The sequence below is a fragment of the Anser brachyrhynchus genome, assembly GCF_964034855.1.
Source record: "Anser brachyrhynchus genome assembly, chromosome: 1".
Lineage (NCBI taxonomy): Eukaryota > Metazoa > Chordata > Aves > Anseriformes > Anatidae > Anser > Anser brachyrhynchus.
This window is the reverse complement of record NC_137694.1, coordinates 98,677,645-98,698,828: the sequence shown is the minus strand read 5'-3', so window position 1 is coordinate 98,698,828 and position 21,184 is coordinate 98,677,645. Positions and strand designations below refer to the sequence as shown.

The 21,184-nt window shown below is 42.9% G+C and overlaps 1 protein-coding gene across 4 annotated transcripts in view; it reads left to right on the top strand.

Moving 5' to 3' along the window:
• LSAMP (limbic system associated membrane protein) overlaps positions 1 to 21,184 on the top strand; it is a gene marked incomplete at its 5' end in the record, with an annotated part of 966,571 nt that overhangs the window by 416,418 nt on the left and 528,969 nt on the right. The gene's annotated exons all lie outside the window — the stretch shown is intronic.

Here is a 21,184-nt window from a genome sequence, read left to right as displayed (position 1 = left end):
CAGGTTCAGTTTCAGCTGCAGGCATGTACTTTATGTGAGACCTTGAGAAAACATTGAATTGCCTCTTGGATAAGTAAGGTACGAACTTGTAAAGTAAAAATAATTATTCTTTCCTTCCATCTTTTCCCTTTCTTGCAATTTTAGATTAAAGTTTTTTGAGGCAGGCCTTAGTCTCTCCCATACTGTGGACACGTAGAGTATCTAGTGCAACGGAGCTCAAGTTCTCCTTGAAACATGAATGCTAGAGCACTAGACATTACCTGTAGAGGTGCACAGCTCCAGTTGTCAGTAATGAAGATCATCTGTCTGCACATAGAAAACTTCTGTGGATTCTGATGAGGAAGAAGTGGAATGTTCCTACTGCTGGGTGGGAGAACGGGAGGAAATGTACGGAGCATCAGGGCATGAAAACCAGACAAGCCATTTTGCCTTTCCAATTTCCCTTGGAATAATTAGGTAATGTTATTTGCTACTTCATTTTCTTCCAGTGAAATAACGTTACAGTGCTGCCTTACCCCTACGTGAGATGTCTTACGGAGATGTGGGTTGAGAACACCTGCCTGTACCTTATGCTGCTCCATACTGAGAACATGAAATTCCATGGGAAGCAGAATGAGCTCAAACACACCGAAGGCATCGCTGCCTGGCTGCCCTTCTGCTCTCCCAACCTGGGGCTGCCCTGTGAACCAAAAGTATCCCATACGTCTTTAGTCTGGTTTGAGATTTTGGAAGTGCTCCTGAAAACGTCTTGCTCATGGCACATCAACTGTTCTTTATGCAATTGCTCTGAGCTGTTGCTATACATCTGCTTAACATTCCTGACTTGTTTCAGATTCCAAAGTTTTAGATATTTAATGCAAAACAATAAGGGGGAAAAATACCCTCTCACCAGTCATTTGTCTTCATCACGAGAGGTGCTCATCCCTGGTTTCCATGGTGATCGCGCAACTCGGTGATTTGTTGAAGTTCACACCTCCCTCTCAGCTATAAGAGCGGAGATGCTAAAGGAGAGGCCAATGTAATTACTAACCTTACAGCTATCCAGCAGCCCGAGGGCTTATCTGCTTCCATCAAGAGAGAGTTGTGCCTGGAGTAGAAGGACCCGGCAGTAAGAGGGAGTTACGCTTCGTGGAAGGGTAAGGAAGGGCCAGAGGAAGCTGGGGGTGAAAGGTTTGCTTACCTCTAGAAGATACCGAGCGTGAGGTAGGCATGGGACAGTTTGTACAGCGTTAAGTGTTGCGGTTAGAAAGGTCCAAAAGCTGGTCCTACACGTTTTGTCTCTCACATGCTACACACGTGCGGGTACTCATATATAAGAGAGAAGCTGGAATAGCTCCACCTGAAATAAGTGCAATTATACTTCTATAAAGCAGGATGAGGTGGGAGGAAAATCGGTCCTTTTTGATGGTGGTTTGCAGCACTACTACATTGTCATTTCCCTTCCTATGAGGGTGTATCTAGAGCAAGCAAATGAGAAGTTAAGGGAGAACAAAGAAAGCATTTTACCTCTATGAGCCCAAGCACTATCATAGCTCAGAATGGAAAGGTGATGGGGTGAGTCCACCTCCCTGCAAACAGGGTCTGGAGCCAGAAATTAGCATGAACCTCAGGTGCCTGTTTAACATGCAGGAGTCCAGACGTTCTCTGAGTGACAGGGCCTTCCCTTTGAATGCAAACAGCAAAGCGAGGCATTTGATACCTGTGCGGTTCCTGGTGGCTGTGCAAAATAAGCAAAAATGCATAGGCAAGGGACCAAAGTCAGCTCTGGAAGAAGTGATCACAGCTCTTGAGGAAATTCTTGGTACCATTTCATTCCTCAGATGGTGTGAATGGTGTTGCATAATAATAACAGGGAAATAACTAGGAAGGAGGGTGTGTTCTATCTTAATAGATTCATTTCTTTCTTTTTTTCCCCCTTGCTGCTGTGTATGTTAAAAGCATACAAATAAGTAAAAAAAACAGTGGTAAGAGAAGGGGCCTCAAGCTGGTTTACCCTTGAGCTCTCTAGGAGCTACTAGGCTCTGTAAATCCTCCTGAACATTAAGGCCCCTGTCTAGAGTTGTTTCTGGACCTTCCTCCCATGATGTGGAGGAATGCTGAGTGACTCCAGAATCTCAGTCTCTGAATAAGATTTACTACCCCCTTTTTGTCCTTGCTGTCTTTCCAAAGTGGTCATTTGGATACAGCAACTTACGTATTTGATTTCTGCAGTCCCAGAGGTTTTGAGAGGGAGGAGAAGAAATCTTTATAAATTCATTGAGTGTCAAAGACCTGCTTGTTTGCTTTACATCTTCTAACATTCCAGCTCCACTTCCTGCTTTCCCTCTGTATTCTCTATTCAGCTTAAAAAATCCACGTTCAAGCCAAAGGGGATTTGCATGGTAATAGTTTACTTCAGCAGATATTTTTATTGTTTTTCTTTTAAGTGTTTAAAATTTATAGAATGAGAAAACTCTGGGGAATTTTATAAGGTTCAGAAGGGCTTGATGTAGACTAGCAATGGTGCACAGAAGATAATAGGCAGAGAGGAACCCAAACAGATTGGGAATTGCACGTGAATGATGTGCATGGTGTGGCCCTTTTTAGGGCCAAAGAGGAGCCGTTGGCTGGGTGAACAGATGGGTGTAGAGGCAAACTTCACAAACATCTAGACTAAAAGAGTTCAAATGCTTACAAACTATCACTTGTATCTAGATATTTGGTGTGTGCTGTCTTTGAAATGGGAATTAAATTGATCCAAGTCTTTTACTATGGAGCCACTGTTTTTAATAGGTTAAATAGGTTTTATGGTCTTTTTATGTTATACTGTTTATTTCCTCCACATCTCTTATTACTGTCTAGCATCCTGGATTCTTACCCAGCAAGGTAAACCAGAGGAGAGTTTTCGGCAGTCATTGAACATGCTGCAGTGCGTGCAACTTGACTTCCCGGCCTTTGCCAATTGTGCTTTTCATTTAACAGAGGCTGTTGTAGGGGCTTGTGAGGCTGTAGCAGAGTTCAGCCTGTCTAGGTGTGCGTCACGAGAGTGAGAGCAGAGCGATCCCTACCCCTACCTGGTTCGGGACGGGGAGCTCACAGGGTCTCAGCCCACTCCCAGTCCAGCCACAGCAGGCCACTGAGGTTTCCTGCGTGCCACTTGCACGTCCCACATCTTCATCACTTATGGAGTATCCTTTCTTCCCAAAACGCTCTTTAAGGCCGTTTGAAGATTTTGGCATTGTAGCTGGTAAGAGCATTCCAGTTAAGTCTGAATTGGCTGCGAAACACGTGAGCGTAACAGACGTGCTAAGATCAGAAGAGCCTTACTTGTCAGGTATTAATATCACTGAAACTTCCCCAAGATCTTACGTATAAATCATCAGCTCCTTCCTGCCCTCTCTCCCCCACATGCCAGCTTGTCTCTACTCTTGGACAGTTAGACAGCCACAGGGAAAGACTGCTTCTGGCTTTTGGTTCTGCAACAGAATTAATTAATTATGAGTGTTATTTTAGGAATGTTTATTTCCTTCCAGCTTCCTGCAACCACATGGTAGTGTACAAGGTTGGTAGAAAAACATGCAAATGTTATCAGTCATTCCGTTTCTATTGTGGCATTGAACCTTTTCACCCAAAAGTCATTGCACCAGTCATCATGTGATCGCAGCACTGAAATGTTTATGTATTGTCCGCAGCAATTTTCCTCAAAGTACTATAGAACCCATAATTACTGCAGGGAGAATAACGTTTTGCCCATTAGGCCTGGAAGCACTCGGAAGCATTGTGTTCAGCACTGTCAACATTTACAGGAAAATTGCTACTAGTTCCATTTAACTTGATACTAATGCAGGTGGGAGACTGAGCAGACAAGGTCATGGTAGCCAGACTTAGTGTTTACAGCTATTCCATACGGTTCGTATAGTATTGGTTTCAACAAATGTAAATAAAAATGTCAGGGTGAAATCCTTAGCCCTCTCAAGAGCAGGACACTTTCGGTTTTCAGAGTACATTTTGCTGTGTTATATCTGACTGACAGGGGATGGTAGAGTTGGTCTAATTAGCTTTGCGCTTATACAATAAATAAGAAGTAGCTGAATTGAACTAGATCTGAAAATAAGGGACCACAGCATCTTACCTCACAACCGGGCAGAGGTTTTGGCCTAAGGGTGAAGGAGGAGCAAAAGTAATGTTAAATGGCTGAGAACAGAGGAATTGCTTTGTGGAGGTGATCCATCTTCCCATCCTTCTTTCTTTCTTGTGGACTTTTTTGCTTGATGCACCGCCTGGAACTGCTAGTGACGAGATGGAGGGTGCAACGAGGGGGGCAGAGAGGAACAGTTTTATCCAAACAGCATCTGCCTTGTGCAGAGGCGAGGCAGGAGCTCTCTCGTCTGCAGGAGTCCAGCAAGAGCAGCTGTTTCACACAGAGGCAGAATACCTCTGACCCAAGGCAAAATTGAGTTGATCAGAAGTATATTGCTCGTGTGAGCCCTCACAGGCTGTGGGGTACCACTTGTAACGCTCTTGGTAAACCAGGCCATAACTTGTGTACGTGTGAGGCTGGAAATTGTCAGAGAGCGTTCTGCAAGACGGGCAGTGTTGGCACCTGTTCGCTTGCACTTCATTTCTGCTTCTTTTTCCTTGAAGCATTACAGGCAAGGACTAGAGGAGTTACAAGACAGGGCAAGGAAGATGTTTCCCTGCCACAATTATTCAGTAGCATAAAGTTCCAGGCCTGGAAGCCTTTCCTCTTTTGCTCTAGACATTTTCCTGTAAGGAGTTTTTGATGGCTGTGCTTTATTTTAGCTTAGCTAGTTCGTTGGTCTTAGAGCTATCCTCCTCCAAATCTGTAAACACCTAGGTGTTCACAAATAACAAGGAAGAGGTTGGGATAGGATCAGAATGAAGAAAGGCTGCAAACATGGATAAGGTCTTGTTCCCTGTGTTGTCCAGAATGTATAAAACATTTGGAAGAGAGGAGACTCAAAATGCAGGAAAGGTAGATGTGGTGCTCTTCTTCGTGGGTGTGCAAGCAGGGCCAAAAATATCAGAGCATGGGAGGAACAAAACCCCAGAGCTTGCAGCTCTGTTTGGTCTTCTAGAGTTGAGAGCATTGACGTACCCAGACTTGCAAAAGGGAGAAGATTTAAAAATGGTGTTCTGCTTGTTAGAGGAGTAGGATACGGCGTTACCTTGGCAACTTGAGGTGCTCTGTGTTCCGCGAGAGAGAAGAAGAGTTTTTAAGAGTCTGAAGAAAAGTCTTCATTGGAGCTGGTGTGCTGGCAAATGGCTCTTCAGAGCAACAGCAGTCAGCTGCATGCAGGCATGGTAAGATGTTGAGCAGTAGTTGCGGTATATCTGGAGTCTCTTGTGCATGAGTGCTTAAATACATGGGAAAAAAAAGCAAAGGCACACGTGGGTTGTAATCTTTCATTCTCTTATGTTTAATCTTCTTTCTTCCTAGGGTCTAAGGTTCATTCACTCGGTGAGGATGGAATAGGTTCTTCTATAAAACATCCTTTTATTTCCAGTCATGCAAAATTTACATTTAAAGTAGCCTGTAGATACGTCTAATTCATCTTCAGATTCTGTGGTGGGAATTTTTTTTTTCTTTTAAGTAGCAGGGTGACCTTTTGCATTGCATCTGGAAACTGTGCTCCCTGAAGACAAAGCAGACAGAAGTGGCATAAGTGGGTGGAGAACTAAAGAGTATTTGGTTTTAGGGTGTGATGATACAAACCTCTCGGTCCACTTGGGAGCACTCTATGTGCTTTGGAAAAGGTGTAGTTTTGGGTACTTCGAGTTCCGTAGTTTTGGGTCTCCTGGTTGGCAGGCTGAGGCTTTCATGAGAGCAGAGCTGAAGGAAATCAGGAGAGTGCTGGGCTGTCAAGAAGTTTTCTAGTCCATCCAGTAGCTCAGAGGAGGATCAAGTCGCAGGGGCCATTTCTGACAGAAGTTCACCTAACCTGTTCTTAAAAGAAAAACCTCCTGGTGGAGAGATTGTATGACAGCCTGAGGTAGTGTACTTCTAGCTCTTATTCTTGCAGATAGAAATTTCTTTTGAATATCTAATCTAATTCTGTTCTGTTGCAAATTAAATTAATTACCTCCTGTTCTATCCTCAGCAGACACAGAGAACAATTGATCACCATCGTCTTTGCTACGTTTTACATAATGAGAGACTGTTATCATGTCATACCTCAGTTTTTTCTAGACTAAACAAGCTGTTCTTGTTCGTTACCCCCCCATATCCTTCAGTCCTACTCCTTAAACCTTGCACTTTTCTCAGTGCTGTGTTTGTGACTCTTACTTATCCAAGTCTTCAGGTGGAGAGCCAGGTACTGGGCAGGTGGTGTACACAGATGCAGATACATTCATGGTGGTATGGCAGAAGCGATACCTTTTCAAAGAAATATGACACTACGCATAAAATGACAATTTTCATCACCTGTAACTCATTAGATACAGCATTCTTGGCAGCCAGTGGAGGAGTTTAAGCCCACATCCTGATACGGAGTCTGCTCCCTGAATGCCCCACTGTACTAGCTGGCAGATTGTTTTTCAGTTTTTTTTCAACAGCAAACAAAAACCAAATGTACTTTTTCTGCCCTTTCAGAAGAAGCAGGAACACATGGGCAGAACAAGACTGGAAAGCAGGCAGAATAACTTTTCCAGCCTCTGTCAAAGTTGTCACTAAAGCCAAACACCAGTGGAACTGACTCCAGGTCACTGAAGAGTTGTTCAGTGTGTGTTTGCAGGGATACTGATACCATTACCTCCAGCTGATGTCCTTCACAGATTCATATGCCTTTCCCGCCTTGAAACACTGCTAGAGGATGATGTTTGCTTAGCTAGTTGCAAAGAAGAGCCCCCAAATCAGTACCTTCTCTTGGAAAGGGCCTTTCAAATGTTCATGTTTTAGATAATAACTAAAAGAGACTGAGGCCAACTTTATTCACCAGGGTGTTTTGAGCAGCCTTAGATGAAGAATCCATCATGAACTTATAAAACAAATGTTACTCTTCCTTCTCTCTGGGAATTGTCTGTGAACAGTGTGTGATCTTCTTGAATTATTCAACATTCAAAATCATTTGTCAAATAATTTCCATGAATAATTTTTGACTTACAGCTTGTCCATGATCTGTTTATTGTGAATATTTGAAATCAGATCTGACTGATTAGCTCTGATTGTACACACTGGTTACCTAGGGCAGTGCTAGTCCCTGATGGGATGAGCCTAGGCCTTTGAAGCACGTTTATGCAGTGAATGCTTATGATTAAAAATTTTAAATTCACTCTTCACAAATAATCTCCAATGGCCACTAAAATTTGCTGTTTCTGTGAACGTTTCTGCCAGTAAACTCATTAGCTAGAATAATTGCACAAAAAGAACACAAAAGGGGAGCGAAGCGAGGCAGACCAATTTGTTTTCAAATCAGAATGAACATTGCTGAAATATTCCAGCATTCCCCTAGTCCTTTGAGACTTAGCTACGTAAGAGTATTTTGTGATCTTGATAGGCCTTTGTGTTCCTGAAGCTTTAACAACCCCTGTTGTGGGCAGGAAGGGTATTTTAGATGCAATTGTTGGGTTCAGCCCCTTCCCAATCTCCTCTATAGCAGGTAGAAAGTGGGGGCTTAGAAACTGTTTAAGCAGCACATGTTTTCTGCATGACCACAGAAATGCAGAGGGTTAAGCGTGACATTAGGAGATAACATTTCCACCAGATTTTTTTGTGCGAGGTTATTGCACGGTGCCTTAAGACTCTTTGGTAGAACAGAGCAGATACTGGTGTTCCAGGGATCCCACGGGTTCTGATTTTATTACTCTCAGTTTCTTTTATGTTTCTGCAGAGAAAGAGGGAGAGCCTCTTCTTTAATTTTCTTCAGAACCTGTTTTGATGTTGGCTGATTAGCTTTGGGTGTAATGCTTAAATAGATGCCTGGCTATAAATTTGCCATCATTCTGTCAGCTTTGGTTCCCTTCGGTTTGGTCCCTTTCTTTCTTTCTCTCTTTTCCCCCCTCACTCAGGACATAAACTTTAATGATGAGATTTCATGCTCAGTCAAGTTTTTGAAAGCCACTTATGAAGCATCAATCAGATTATATACCTGCCCTGGCTGGGTGGCTGCTTTTCCCTCCCTACAAGGGGTTGATGGTCAAAATACATAATGAGCTACCACTGACAGCCTATCAGGCTTCCATCTCTTCCTCTCTTCCTCTGCAAATGATGGCTTTGTCCATCACCATGGAAATCGTTAGCGCTTCACATTACTCCACAAAGTAAGATTGTGTTTCCTTTGCTTCTCAACATGTCCACTGACACGTTAGCTGGCTTAACAGCCTTTACAGGAAAGGCCTGGTCAATCTCTTCCCTTTTTTTTTTTTTTTCCTGTACTTCTCCTGCTGGCTTTGCACTGGGTTCCATGTTTCTCAGCACATTGTTACCACAGCCGGGCCAAGAATCTCGTTTCTGTTAGTTAACCTTACTGCGTGACCTCTGTACAAATGTGGGAGAATAGTCCCCCAAACAACACAATTAATTCAGTCACTGATGAAGGACAGGCCCGACGGCTTCCAGTTCATGTTAGGTGATTATAGTTCCTGACTTGTAATAAAAATACTTGGAAGCTGTTGAAGACATGCCTACGTGAGGGCTTAAAGCATCAGGGGTTTTACTGTCCTCACTGCATAACCCGCAGAAAATCTCTTTCTGCGCCTTTCCTTCCTGTGCTGGGCTTTGGTGCTAGGGCCTCCCGTCTTCAGTTAGCAGGAAGGAAAGGCTGTGTTCGTGTGCGCTCGCACACGCCTGGAATCAGTTCTAGCTTCGCGTTTAAGCCATTTGTACGAAACCCTTTACTGCCCATCTTTGATACGGAGGCCTCGCCTCTCCTCAGAAGTGCTCTGCCTCGTGAGCACTTCTTCCAGACCGCTGTGCAAAGCCTCGCTGCTCTGTGGAAATTGCCGGTGGCTATGTGCTGACAAGCGTGTGGCACTGCTGCTCCCTCCTTGCCCCCCAGGTGCTTACCGCCAGCAGGGGGGACAATGGGAGACAGTAACTGCGACTGGATTTACTGAAGTTTGTCTTCCTAATCCTCACGCCCGGGGAATAGCATCTCCTAATAATCAGTTACGAATCTCTGAGGTCAGCCTTATCTACTGCGCCGTGCCGCTTCGCTCATTAGTCTGCTGAATATTGGCATTTGGTTGAGTCCTTCTGTCCACCCTGTTTCCAGCTCAGCATTATTATTTGTCAGATGCTGCCTACCCAACTGCTGTTTAAATGACCTTTCTGAATGTAAAAAGAATAACACATAAATACCGTCCGCTAAACAAGAAAGTACAGATAATAGATAAAAGAAGTCTCATTACCCGGCTCTGAAGTAGGACACAACAGCTGTCTCATAGCACATTTTGACTACTTCTAATGATATAAAACAAGAAATAAGGAAAAATAATTTATGGTTTCAACTCACAGAGGGATCTTACAGAGGGAAAAAGCTAATTACCGACAGTTAAGTTTGGTCAGGATACTAAGACAAGCAGCCACAGCTCTTGCAGAAAGCGTCTCAGAAGTTGCTAGCTCTGTAGCTGATGTAAGCAAGCCCTCATAAACGGATGACTTGGAGGATGAATTTCCTTCCCCTAAATAATACACATTCCCTTTGACAAATGGATATGGGCTTTTTTGTTGTTGTTCTGTTGGGTCTTTGAGGCAAGCGAAGCTCCTTTTGTTTGTAATCTCTTACATCCTCGGAATGTCACTAATTTGTAAGGTCTGCTCTAAACGCACAGCTGATGGCTTGAATTGTCTGGGCCCTGCTTTGAGGAGTTGCGGAGCGGAATGAACACAACAGGAGATGCAAGTGGCTCATTAAGGCTTCCCACTCAGATGAAGGCCCCTTCAGCATTGTTCTCCACCCAGAGCTTCATTGCGGGACTGACTAACACATGGAGTCACAAGCTCCCCTCAGCCTTTCTGCTGAGGCTGTCTGAATGCTGTAGCAGTGTCTGTTTCCAGGAACCCTTGGTCTGTGAGTGCTCCGTCACACCGCTAGCTTACGTTCAGATGCCCCAATGCCATGGGGACATGAGTCCTCTTCTTCCCACACTACTGTGCGCAAACCTGTATTCTGTAACGTCCACCACGCTGTGCAAATACAATCCCTCTGACAAACAGCTTGTGTTTTACAAGAGAAAAGAGCAAGATGAAACTTTCAACCCACATAACATGCAGCTTGCACTGTGATCTCTTCAGCGCAGCCTTGCCCCTGCTTCAGGTCCTGAAATCAGAAACTGTTTAATGCATCGGAGGCTGCGGTCGTATTCTTAGCTAATCCCATCCTTCTGTCCTCGCCACCAACTCCTCTTTGCCTTTCACAGTTGTGCTGTGTAATGGGCCTCTGTCTATTTAATGAGTTGATGAGCTGTTTTCAGAGATCAAATACTCTCTTCAGTACACACGCACCTTCATCTACTAAAGCAAATTCTATTGGCTTTGAGGAAAGAAGGGTTGACAGTGTAGAAAAAAAGACTGATGAAGGGAAAGGTGGTGTGATTGCTGAGCATTCAGATTTGGGAGGCAAGAGGGGCTAGTATTTTATTCCTCCAGTGTTCTGTGTATCCATCACTCAGACGAATCCCTGTTAGTGGGAATCTAATTCTTCAGTCACTGGCCAAAGTTAATTAATTTGTAAATATGTTTCATCTTCGAAGTGACAGTCCTTTCCCAGAGAGAAGCTGATAGAAAGAGCAAAGGGGTGAGGGTGTTGTGTCACAATACGTTCACCCCGGGAGATTGAGGTGACATCAGCTGGTTCCATCTCCTCCATAAACAGCCCTTCGCAGCCTGGAAATACCACAGGTAAAGCGAGATGGGAGGGCTCTTGCATTGCTCTTGCTGTCCTGCTCCTGATGGCTTTGCCTTTTGTAAGAAGAGTCCATCTAGTGCTTCTGCTCTCCGAGTAGCAGCCTTTCTGGAAAGGACCTGAGGGTTAAGGTAATAAACACCAAGCCTTTTTTATTTTACTTTCTGCAGCAGCGCTAAGGCGGCATCAGGATATTTTATCCGGTTTAGGCTTCCTGATGTACAGGGATGGTGAGAAACTCAGGAGGGTCCAGAGGAGGGCAAACAGGATAGGAACCGTGAGCGCATGGCTTCTGATGAAAACTTGAGGGAGTTTTGTTCATTTAGTCTGGTGAAAAGGAGACACTGGGCTGAGCAAATACCAGCTGGGAGCTGTATGGCAGAGAGTTGCAAAGACGACAAAGCCAGACTCTTCCCGGTAGCAGCAAAGGACACAAAGAGGCATGGTGGACACAAGTTGTAGGGTCTGGGTGAAACATTAAGAAAAAGGTCTTCACCGGAGGGCAGTGGCACATAGGAAAAGGTACCCAGACTGTTGCAATCTCTCCATTCTTGGGGCTTTTCAAGAGTTGGCTGAACAAAGCCACAGCCTACTTGATATAGTTTTGAGTGGGAGATTAGAGTAAATGACCTCCAGGGTCCCCTTCAAATGAGCATTTTTGTCACTCTGCCACCCTTTTCTTGAAGCTGTTCAGTGGAAAGAAATGATGACAAAAAAAGCACAACCCTTCGAAGATAAAGTTGCCAACATATAAAATGGCCATCAAACCAAACCTCTGCCATTATGGAAAAGTGAGCCTTCCAAAATGAAATAAAGGTCTTTCTGTAGAGCAGATGCAGGTTCTCTTGGACTCGGCCCTGGTCCCTTTGTGTTGTGAAACTCTGTTTTGACAGAGAGGAAACTGTGTTTCAGTTCCATTTGAATGAGAAGTTCTATGAAATAAATACAAAATTAATATATATGTGCAGCACCTTTCCTTATGTTCAGTATATTTTATTGTGCAATTCCTTAACTGGTGGTTTGGGGCTATTCATAGAAGCTGATACCACTAAAGTAACCCAACAATGAAACAATTAGTAAACTGGGCATTTAAATCATCACAGTTAGCTTTGGTAGTTACAGTATCTTTTAGATTAGATATGCTTATTATTTTGATAGTAGGAAAAAAGATGATCAGGACATCACTGAGTTTGCCTGCACTTTGTTCATGTTTTCTTTTTAAAGCTATAGAGGTGAGAAAAACAGTTTCTAGAAGTAAAAGTTTCCAGATTCCAGGTGTGGAACTGCATGAAATCTGGATGTGCTAATCAGTATTTTCACAAATTCTTTGTTTCCTCCTTTCTTTTATGAAAAACTCTAAAAATTGTTTTGGATCTTTCTGGTTTTATGATTGACATTACTTACTGATGTTGTGACGTTACGTTAGAGCATTTGTTGTGAGCGGTGGCTAACTTCTCTGTGCAGTGATGAAATAATTGTATTTCTTGTTCTTTGGCATCAATGCAGTACTTATACTGTGGATAGTATAAAAATTACAGCACCTTTAATTGTTTAATTCAGTGCTGGCAAACAAAGGGAACAGGAGGTACTTACAAGTCTTACTAAGTTTAACTAGTTCTAAAAAAAAAAGGGGGGGGTTGATTATAGAACTTCACAGTTTGTTTCACTTTCACTTTTTCCTCTTTCATTAGTAAGTGAAGACATAATTTGTTAAATTCTTAGTAAGTGGGATTGAAGGGTCACCAGATTGCTAAATTAAAGGAACAAATTAAATATCGATACTAAATTAAAGTGTTGGCCAAGCTAGTGAGAACTGAAAAACAATATCTGTTCTCTTTTAGCGGCTTTGAAATTGTTGTGGAAAACTGTCAGCAAAAAAATCCACTGTCTTCCATGTATCATCCTCTATCTTTGCTATGGCGGGCAAAAGAATTCACCAATGACAGGTGCTGTCACCGAATATATTTATTCCACAACTTTTTATTTTCTCCATCAGCTACAATGATGGACAATCATGTCTCGTTTCCTGAATGATGGCAGTTTCTTAGAGATTCTACAATTACTGTCCTTGAAGACTGCCTGTTTTGTGAACCAATGTCAAAATCTATCTATATGCCTTTATAAAACACTTATCACTGTGGTATTTAAGTACTCTACATGGATTAAAAATGAACAGTGAAGCTGCCTGGAGGATAGTCAGTAAAATCTACTTAACGTTTGGATTTTGTGATATAATGTGATTTCATTGGGTTGACAGAGGTACACAAAGAAACATCAGACACTTCACAAAAATTTTGAAAAAGGAGCTGTTTGAATAGTTTAACTCAAAAAAGATTATAGTATTGAAAAATTTGAGAACAAATTCTCATTGTCAATGAGATTTAAACCTTGACACGCGAAAGAATAAGGGTTTTCTGGTTACTTAGATGATGACGAGAGGTGGGTTTGTAATCTGTCTGTAATGGGCTTTGCCACTGGAATGACACTTGGGTGAGAAAGAAACCTCTTCCTGTCCTATTCCATTTTTACCTTATCAGCAAGTTAGTTGACTAGTTAAAAAAAAAAAAAAAAAAAAAAAAAGGCAGCAGGTGAAATGATGGGTTTAGAGTGCAGGCTGTCTGGTTTTCAGGCAGCACTTATTTCCATGGAACATACTGCTTCCAGAGGCAAGCTGCTGGACCTCTCAGGTAGGTGGTGGTCCAGCAGCAGTTTGTTTGGCTCCACAGAGCTCGTGACCCCTCAATGTGAAAGAGAGATTCTCAGCCAGTGCCTTGGCTGTGTTCCCATCACCTCAGAAACTAAAAAGTTTCCCTTCCACTGCAATCAGTTTGTTATTTGAGAATTGTTTAGAAAGTCATTTAAGCTTTGTACCCATCTTGCATAATTTGGGAGATCCTAGCTGTACAATACAAAATAAATGATACGTTTGATGTTATGTACCTTTGTATCTTTCTGTCAAACTGCAAACTCCATTTTGTCTCCTGAGCATTTTTGATTACAAAACTGGTCAGGATCTTCAGCTTGATTACATAGCCTCCATACTGAGTTGAAACACACAGGAAGAGGCAGGAGAAATTCGTGCACTCTGGCAACCCTTAAAAGGCAGGAATATGGGGACTTGGTGGGTAAATAACACTGAGGAAATTTCCCTTAGTATTAGAGGAAAGTTAACCACTGTTGAGAAAAACTTTGTCAAGCTATTGGTTTCATCAAGACGGTGGATTTGTTGTGGAGGGAAGCAAAAAATTAAGGATAAGCTTGAGGATGTTCATTTAGAATTAAAGAAGGAACCCATGGATGGGAATAGGAGAGAGCATAAATGGCATAATCTTACTTCTGCTTTGGGAAGTTTCTTTTCCCTTTTTTAGGAAAAAAAAAAAAAGTTTAAAGAGGGAGCCAAGTCGGCTCTGGGAGTAATGCAGGGACTGGAAGAATCAACGGAGGGGCAGATGGCTCCCTTCACCTTTATTTACAGCCTGCATAATTAAAGCAATACACAAAGAGTGAAAATTTTCATTACCTTTGAGAGTTAATGACTAATTCCAAGTATCTGATTAAAGCATCGGCAATGTTCTGGCCTGTGCTCTTAAGAAAAGAAAGTGTATATACCCAGTCAACTATCTCCTTGACAGTTTGAAGAAGTAGCACCGATTTGTTTTGTATTTGGCATCCACTGGAAAATGTCATTTTGGGGGGGGGGGTTATGCTGGAGGAGTTAATATGGCTGCTTGTCACAGTTGGGTAGTGTGTAAATTCCTTGGGATAGAGTAACCAGGAACATGGACAGATAGGTCCAACAAAGGTGAAGTCTGTCAGTAATAGGGCAATGTGCAGTTTGGTGGATGTATAGCTCTGTATGGCTGCCCACATCAGCAACTGAGATCACATTTGTGCAAAGATGCCTGGTAGGAATGGGATGTGTAAAGAGTTTGAGAAACAGATGGCAATTAATGACGAAGGTCTTAAGAGAGGGATAGTGGAGAGTGTTAAACATGGAGCTACCAGAGCGGACGCTAGAGCATTTATCTATATAATGCGTTCAAAACTGGAGGCCAATGACTTACGTACCATAACTGCAGCAAAACCTGAATCTCAGTATATACAAGTGGAGAAAGATGCCCTAGCTTAGCTTGTGGTTATGATAAATTTCCAGGGTGAAGTTGTTGGAGGCTGATATTAGTTGAAACTGACTGCGAGCCATTCATTGCAGTTTCCAGGAAGCACTGGGCAGACACATACCATGCATAGAGGAATTATTCTTCTGTCCATCTGCAAATGTATGATTTGCAAACTGAGTAGTAGTGGAAGAGGTTAGGTGATAGCAGCTAGTGATTGATTTACAAGAGAGCACATGTACAACCAGATATATTAATCTGATTAAAAAAAAATCAACCTTCCTAATCTCAAGAAAGAGTAAAGAGTTCTCCCAATAATATAATTAGGAAATGAACATTTGTAAAATCAGTGAAGCTATTGGCCAGAAGTTTAGGTGCCCAGTCACTTTTAGGATTAAGGAGAAGTTCTCAGTACTGTAAAGGATTTTGTTTAAGGGCACCGGGATGTTGATCTGAAATGTGTTACAGGGAAATATGATTAAAATGATACATGAAGGTCATTTAGGGATTGAAAACTCTGAGAGAGGTCGGAGATATTTTCCACTGTTCCTCAAATGAACAGTGATACTGAGGAAACTACCAAAGTGTCAGAAATAGAGGTCAATGCACCGAATGAGCCCATGTTGGCAGCACAGGAAAAAATTGTCCTTGAGCAAAAGAGGCATAGATTCACAGAAAAATGTACTGGTTCCCTTAGAAAACTTACTTGAGAATGGTACAGCCAAACAGGTGTTTGCACATGTCACATCAATTTTGGCTGGAAATAGCATATGTGATAGATTCTGAAAACGAGGAAATGATTGTGGCTGCAAAACGTATTGCCCCCACTGCAAAAGAGAGGCAAATGTGGTACGTTCATCCAGTGCAGCGACGCGAATATTCGCCATGACCTTGATCCTCAAAAGAAGCCTAACACCTATTATTTGTACAAGTCTGATGTGATCTCAGGGCATTACGAGCAGGGACTGCTCTGTTGGCTTCAGGCCTGAGGTTGAAATGCTATTAAAAGTTTTTAATGGAAGAAATGGGCTGCGTACACAACTAGCTAGGGGAAGAAGGACTTTGGAGGCAGGGTGTCCTGAGGGCATAACTTAATGGCCTTTTGGAGTTGCCCTAACTTCTGGATGTATAGACTGGATTAAGTCAGCAGCAGAGATACAAGTCATGAGTCTGATGAGGTTTTCTTTGTTTATTTTTCAGAATTAGATTAATAGATTGGAAGTCACATTTTATTTTCAAAGCCAGGGATTTCTCTAACAGTGCTTATGCTGCTTGAGTCCAGTTCTTGCAGAAGTGCAGTAATGATCTACACCTATTTCTGCTTTTGTGGTGAAATGCGATTTTATTATGCATGTACAGGAACACGAAGAAGCATCACATAAGCAAAGGCTTGGAAAACGCTGGAGAAAATCTTTCTTTGCTTTTTTTTTTTTAATTGTTATTTAATATTTTTCTTCACATGGCGGTTTTTTTTGTCTCTATGGGTGCACAAAATACAGAATTTTTAGACCAGTGCTAATACAGCACCACTCACTCTTTCATCTAGAGCCTTGTTCTGTGCAGAAGACAGTCGGGGCAGAGGCAGCCACCGTGGGGGAGGCTGTGCTACACCTCTGCACCGCTGACCAGCCTCAAGCTGGGAAGTTCAGCATTTTAGCTCTCTGCCCACAGTAAATCCACTCCTGATCTTATCTAGATTAGCCATTTTATACTTTTCCCACTTGTCGACTTACAGTCTCATTTCAGGTCTTATCTCAGATTATCCCTCTGATTTCTTCCACCTGTGCCACTTTGTCTCTCCCCTCCAATAGTCATTTATTATTTAACACTATACTAGGGCCTTGTTTTTGTTTTTAAACTCTGGAAAGCTGTTCAGAATGCTGTGCATACAAGGAGCTGTGCACGCAAGCTGCGTTATAATTGCTTTCACCCAGGTTGTGGGCTTTAATACATCAGGACTTTGTCAAACAAGTTGTCAGTTACCCGGGCATCGGAGAAGTGGAGGCAAAGCACCAATTGTAGCACCCATGCAGACAAGTTGCAAAAGCTTCTGTAGCTGCAGATGAGCAGTAGAAACATGCTAACACATTTATACTCACTCTGCAGTTTATTGATGGAACGAAATAGGGGTCACATCAATTCAAAACCTTCATTTCCAGGAACGGGGCAACTCTGGCTTGGAATTAGCCTGGAATATTCTTATTAGACCTTTGTGGAAGATTGCCAGTTTTCATTATTTCAGACCAACATGGCTACACATGGGGTATTCAGTTACAGCTTCTGCATCTATGTTCTTTGTGTACTTTAATTATGTAAATTACATGTTAGGAATATGAAATCCCAGGTGGTGGGGAATGGCACAGCACAGGTTGTCTCATAACATTGTTAGCAGAGAAAAAACCTCCTTTGTGTGTGTGCTTTCAAAAGCTGTCAATATTGGTGCTCGCAGAAACCGAAATGGATGAGGGAGATCAAAAAGTATTCGCTGTCTCAGTCTCTATCCAGCCTAGGTCAGGAAACAGCAGATGGCAGAGAAGACAAGACGTGAGGAAGCGGTCCCAGCACAAACTAGCCTGCCCATGCCTGCCTCCTATTTCTTTCCTTTTCTACTTACTAAGGGAATAACTGCTGGTTAAGTGATACTGGGACACAGATCTGGAGGGATTCTGCATACTGTTGTGGTCTTGGAGGAAGGGGATCATAATTTGCACGCTTTTTTTAAAAAAGACTTGGGGAAGTCAGTGCTCTGTGGTACAAGTCTGGTCAGCTGTTGCACTGGGATTTTGAAGGCATGAACTGTATGGCATGAATGTATGAGCACTTCTCTTATTTGCCTTTCCTTTGTTCTGGCTGGGTGTAGAGATGCTTGTGTCAGGTCCTTGCACATGCCCAGGACTTTGTTCAGCACTGCAGAGCACATAGTGCAAGAAGCTGAGCACCCCAAAGGGACGTAAGGCACCAGGCCTCATGCAAGCAGCAAGGACTTGTCCCTTCGGACAGCGTTGTGCCTGCCATCAGAGAGCTGCAGAGGGTTTTCCTCCTCTGTCCCTCCTGTGCCCTGCACGCAGCTGTTGGCACAGGCACTGCCGGGCGGTGTGTGTTCAGGTGGTTGTTCAAATGGAAGTGTTTGCTAGTGATGGATGATACGGGCAGCCTCGCAGTTAGCAAAACGGGTTGCCAAATATTTTAACAACTGCTGTGTTAAACATTTGCTACAAAGCAAGTTTGAAAATGGAATTAGAAGATTTGTCTGAATTTGTACATAACCTTTATCTTTGAACAAAAGCCATCCCCACCCCTACGAGCCCCTTCAGGGGTCAGTCCATAAATAACCATGTCTAAGCACGTGGAAAAGAATCAGCGTCACTTTTTCTGCTTCTTCCATCGGCTTCCTTGTCCTCCTCCTCGTCCCTCAGCTCTGAAACTGTCAGCATCTCCGTAGCACCTGTATCTGCCTTTGGGGTGGTTGTGCCTGCCTGCTTTACCCCCCATCTCCAGCAAAGTGTCTCTGGCTTCCAGATGCAACAGGAGGCTGATTGAAGCCTCTGTGGAGATGCTGAAGGTGCAGGGTGTGACTGTGGGAGATAACTCTACTCCAGAGGGTTTAGGCATACACCTTCCATTTTAATTTCCTCATATCCTCTATTCACAGGGAAAAGGAAAAGAAAAAATAAAAGGGAAAAAAAAAAGGCTTACCCAGCAGACAGGAGACTAGCCTAAGATATGTGAGGCAAGGACTCGATCACTTTTTTTGCCACAGACTTCCAGTGTGACCATCAAGCAAGTCACTTTCTTTCTCTGTTTCCTAACTGTATAGGGTGTTAGCAATGCTCTTTCTCTTGTAAGGATTTTCTAAGGCAAAATATAAATTAAGATCGTGGAAAACTCAAATGCTGTGATGATAGGTGTATAAATTATTAAAGACTATGTATGCTAATTATAGGAAGAAATGTCTAACAGTGAGGTACTGACAGATGCCACATTCTTCTCTTTCTGTTTTTTTTGTTTTTCTTTTAAAGTGTCCTCAATTTGCAAACTTCTTACCTGATTACCCTCTGTTTATTTTGAGGGAAATTTTAAAAAGCCCTCCACTGACAAACCACCCTCTGGATTTGTTTATTCTGTGGACTCTACAAAGGAAAACAAAAGAAAATTACTTCTAAAAAAGAAATGAAAGCTTCAGCAGTGACTGGATAGCATCCCTTAAATCTGTTGCATTTGATGAGCCATTCTGTTCCTGTTGGAGAAGATCGTCGTGTCTTAAAGTCGCAGTTTAAACAACTAAGTTCTGGTTCTGGAAATCAGGAGAGTCCACTGAGCCAGAGAGTGTTTTTACTGGTGTTTCAGCCATAAAGCATGCATTTTTAAGGGCCATGCGGACTCCAGTGATCAGCACTATATTGTAGGGAGTTGCAGTGGCTATTTTCTATATTGTTTAAAATTACAGATGGTTGGGAATGTTCCCCGGGAATGATTTTCTGCAAAAAGATTTTTTACAAAATTGAAACTTTCTTTTGGGAAATCAAAATGAAAGACTTCATTTTATTGTCAGTTCAACCTAAATCATAAAACTTAATTTTATAGAAGTGAACCAAATGTTTTATTTTGAGTCAGTTCAATACATGTTTAATTTCAACGTTTCAGCTTGCTGGGAAACCAAAATGAATGTTGAAATGTCAATATTTCTCACTGGATGGGAATTTCACTCAGCTGTATTTGAGCTGAAAAATTCTTTTTCAGGTATCAGAGGCCAAAGCTGCTAATTCTGAGCCTAATTTCAGTGTATGCTGCTTCTGATGGGTGGTGAAGGAAGCAAGTCAATCTAACAGTTACTTTCCTTAGTTGTACATCGAGAGGGGGAGTTAAACATGATTTTGGGATCTTAAAGCTCAAGTCCATACTGCAGGATTTGAAGTCTCATTTGCAGAAAAAAAAACGCAAATCCAGTTTTGCCTAGGCATTGCTGGCAGGGAAGGGTGGACTGTGATAAGCTGGTGCCAGCCACCTCCTAAACCAGGCATTTCGCTGCTTCTGCTACAAATGGCTTGGCTGTAGACGTGGAGATATTTGGGAATGCTTGTACACCCAGCATAGCAGGTAACTGTGTAAGCTCTTAAGAGCTGCCCGTGATCCATCCAAGACCATCCTTGTATCTTTCTCATGGGATCATTTGTGGTTGGGGTTTCAGAGCCCTTCTGCTGTTCTCCCTCACCTGCTGATCCAGCAGCAGCATTACTGCAGCCTGTGGCAGCCTGTCGCAGCTTGGTGTTTGGTGGGGAGAGAGGGGGAAGATGCAGCTTCCCCCTGCCCCATCTACAGACTCGTTGTAAGCGTTCACTTCTTGCTAGCGCAGTGCAGGCGGTGCCTGAGCAGCAGCTCTGGTGGGAGCTGGGAAGACGCAGGCTTGGTGTTTGAACAGAGTAACCGGCAGGAGGGAAACACCCTCTGCCTTTAATGTTGCCTTAAAACATGCGAGTCAAGGTGTTCTTACTAAACAAATGCATCTGCTTCAGTAGGATGTCAGGGGTGCCATCCGCTTCCTTTTTCCTTCTGCTTGTCCTAAAAGCAGATGTTTGATCAAGATCATATACTTTGTCAGGGGAGATCCTACTTTACCCCCCCGTCCCCCTCCTGCCCCTGAAAAAAGGTCCCTTTAATCAGCTGCTCGAGTGCTGTACCAATTACCTCCCCACAGGGTGACCTTTTTATCTCGTAATGGCATTTTGGAATCCAGTCGCCCTACCCACACGGGGAGTGTATGCATGTCACATTTCCAGTTCTCCCTCTTGCTCTCTTCCCCCCGCTGTTGTTGGCACTGAATACGGCCTAATATATTCATGACCTAATTAGAGTAATTTTTGCATAATAACGACCTCCCGGGGGAAACTTTTTTGGGGTGTTTTTTGTGTCTGTGTGTGTGTGCGTGCGCGCACACACTTTTCAGACACATTAACCGGAACAAGTGTTTCTTAATTTCTAAGTGTTTCTCTGGTTATTAGAAGTATTTTTATGTCATTTAAAATGGAAATGATGCAAAAGGAAGCCCCAGAGGAAACAGATTATTTGTTTTACTTTTCTGCTCCCTATTTCTCTCTGTTAATTTGAAGCTTGTGTCCTCTCTTCTGCATGTCCAAGACAGCACCGTGCTGCCTTGCTGATGTTGGATCTCATTGCTCCCAGGGCTTCGCTCTCGTCTTTGCCAGCTTCATCCTTCCCCTCTGTCAC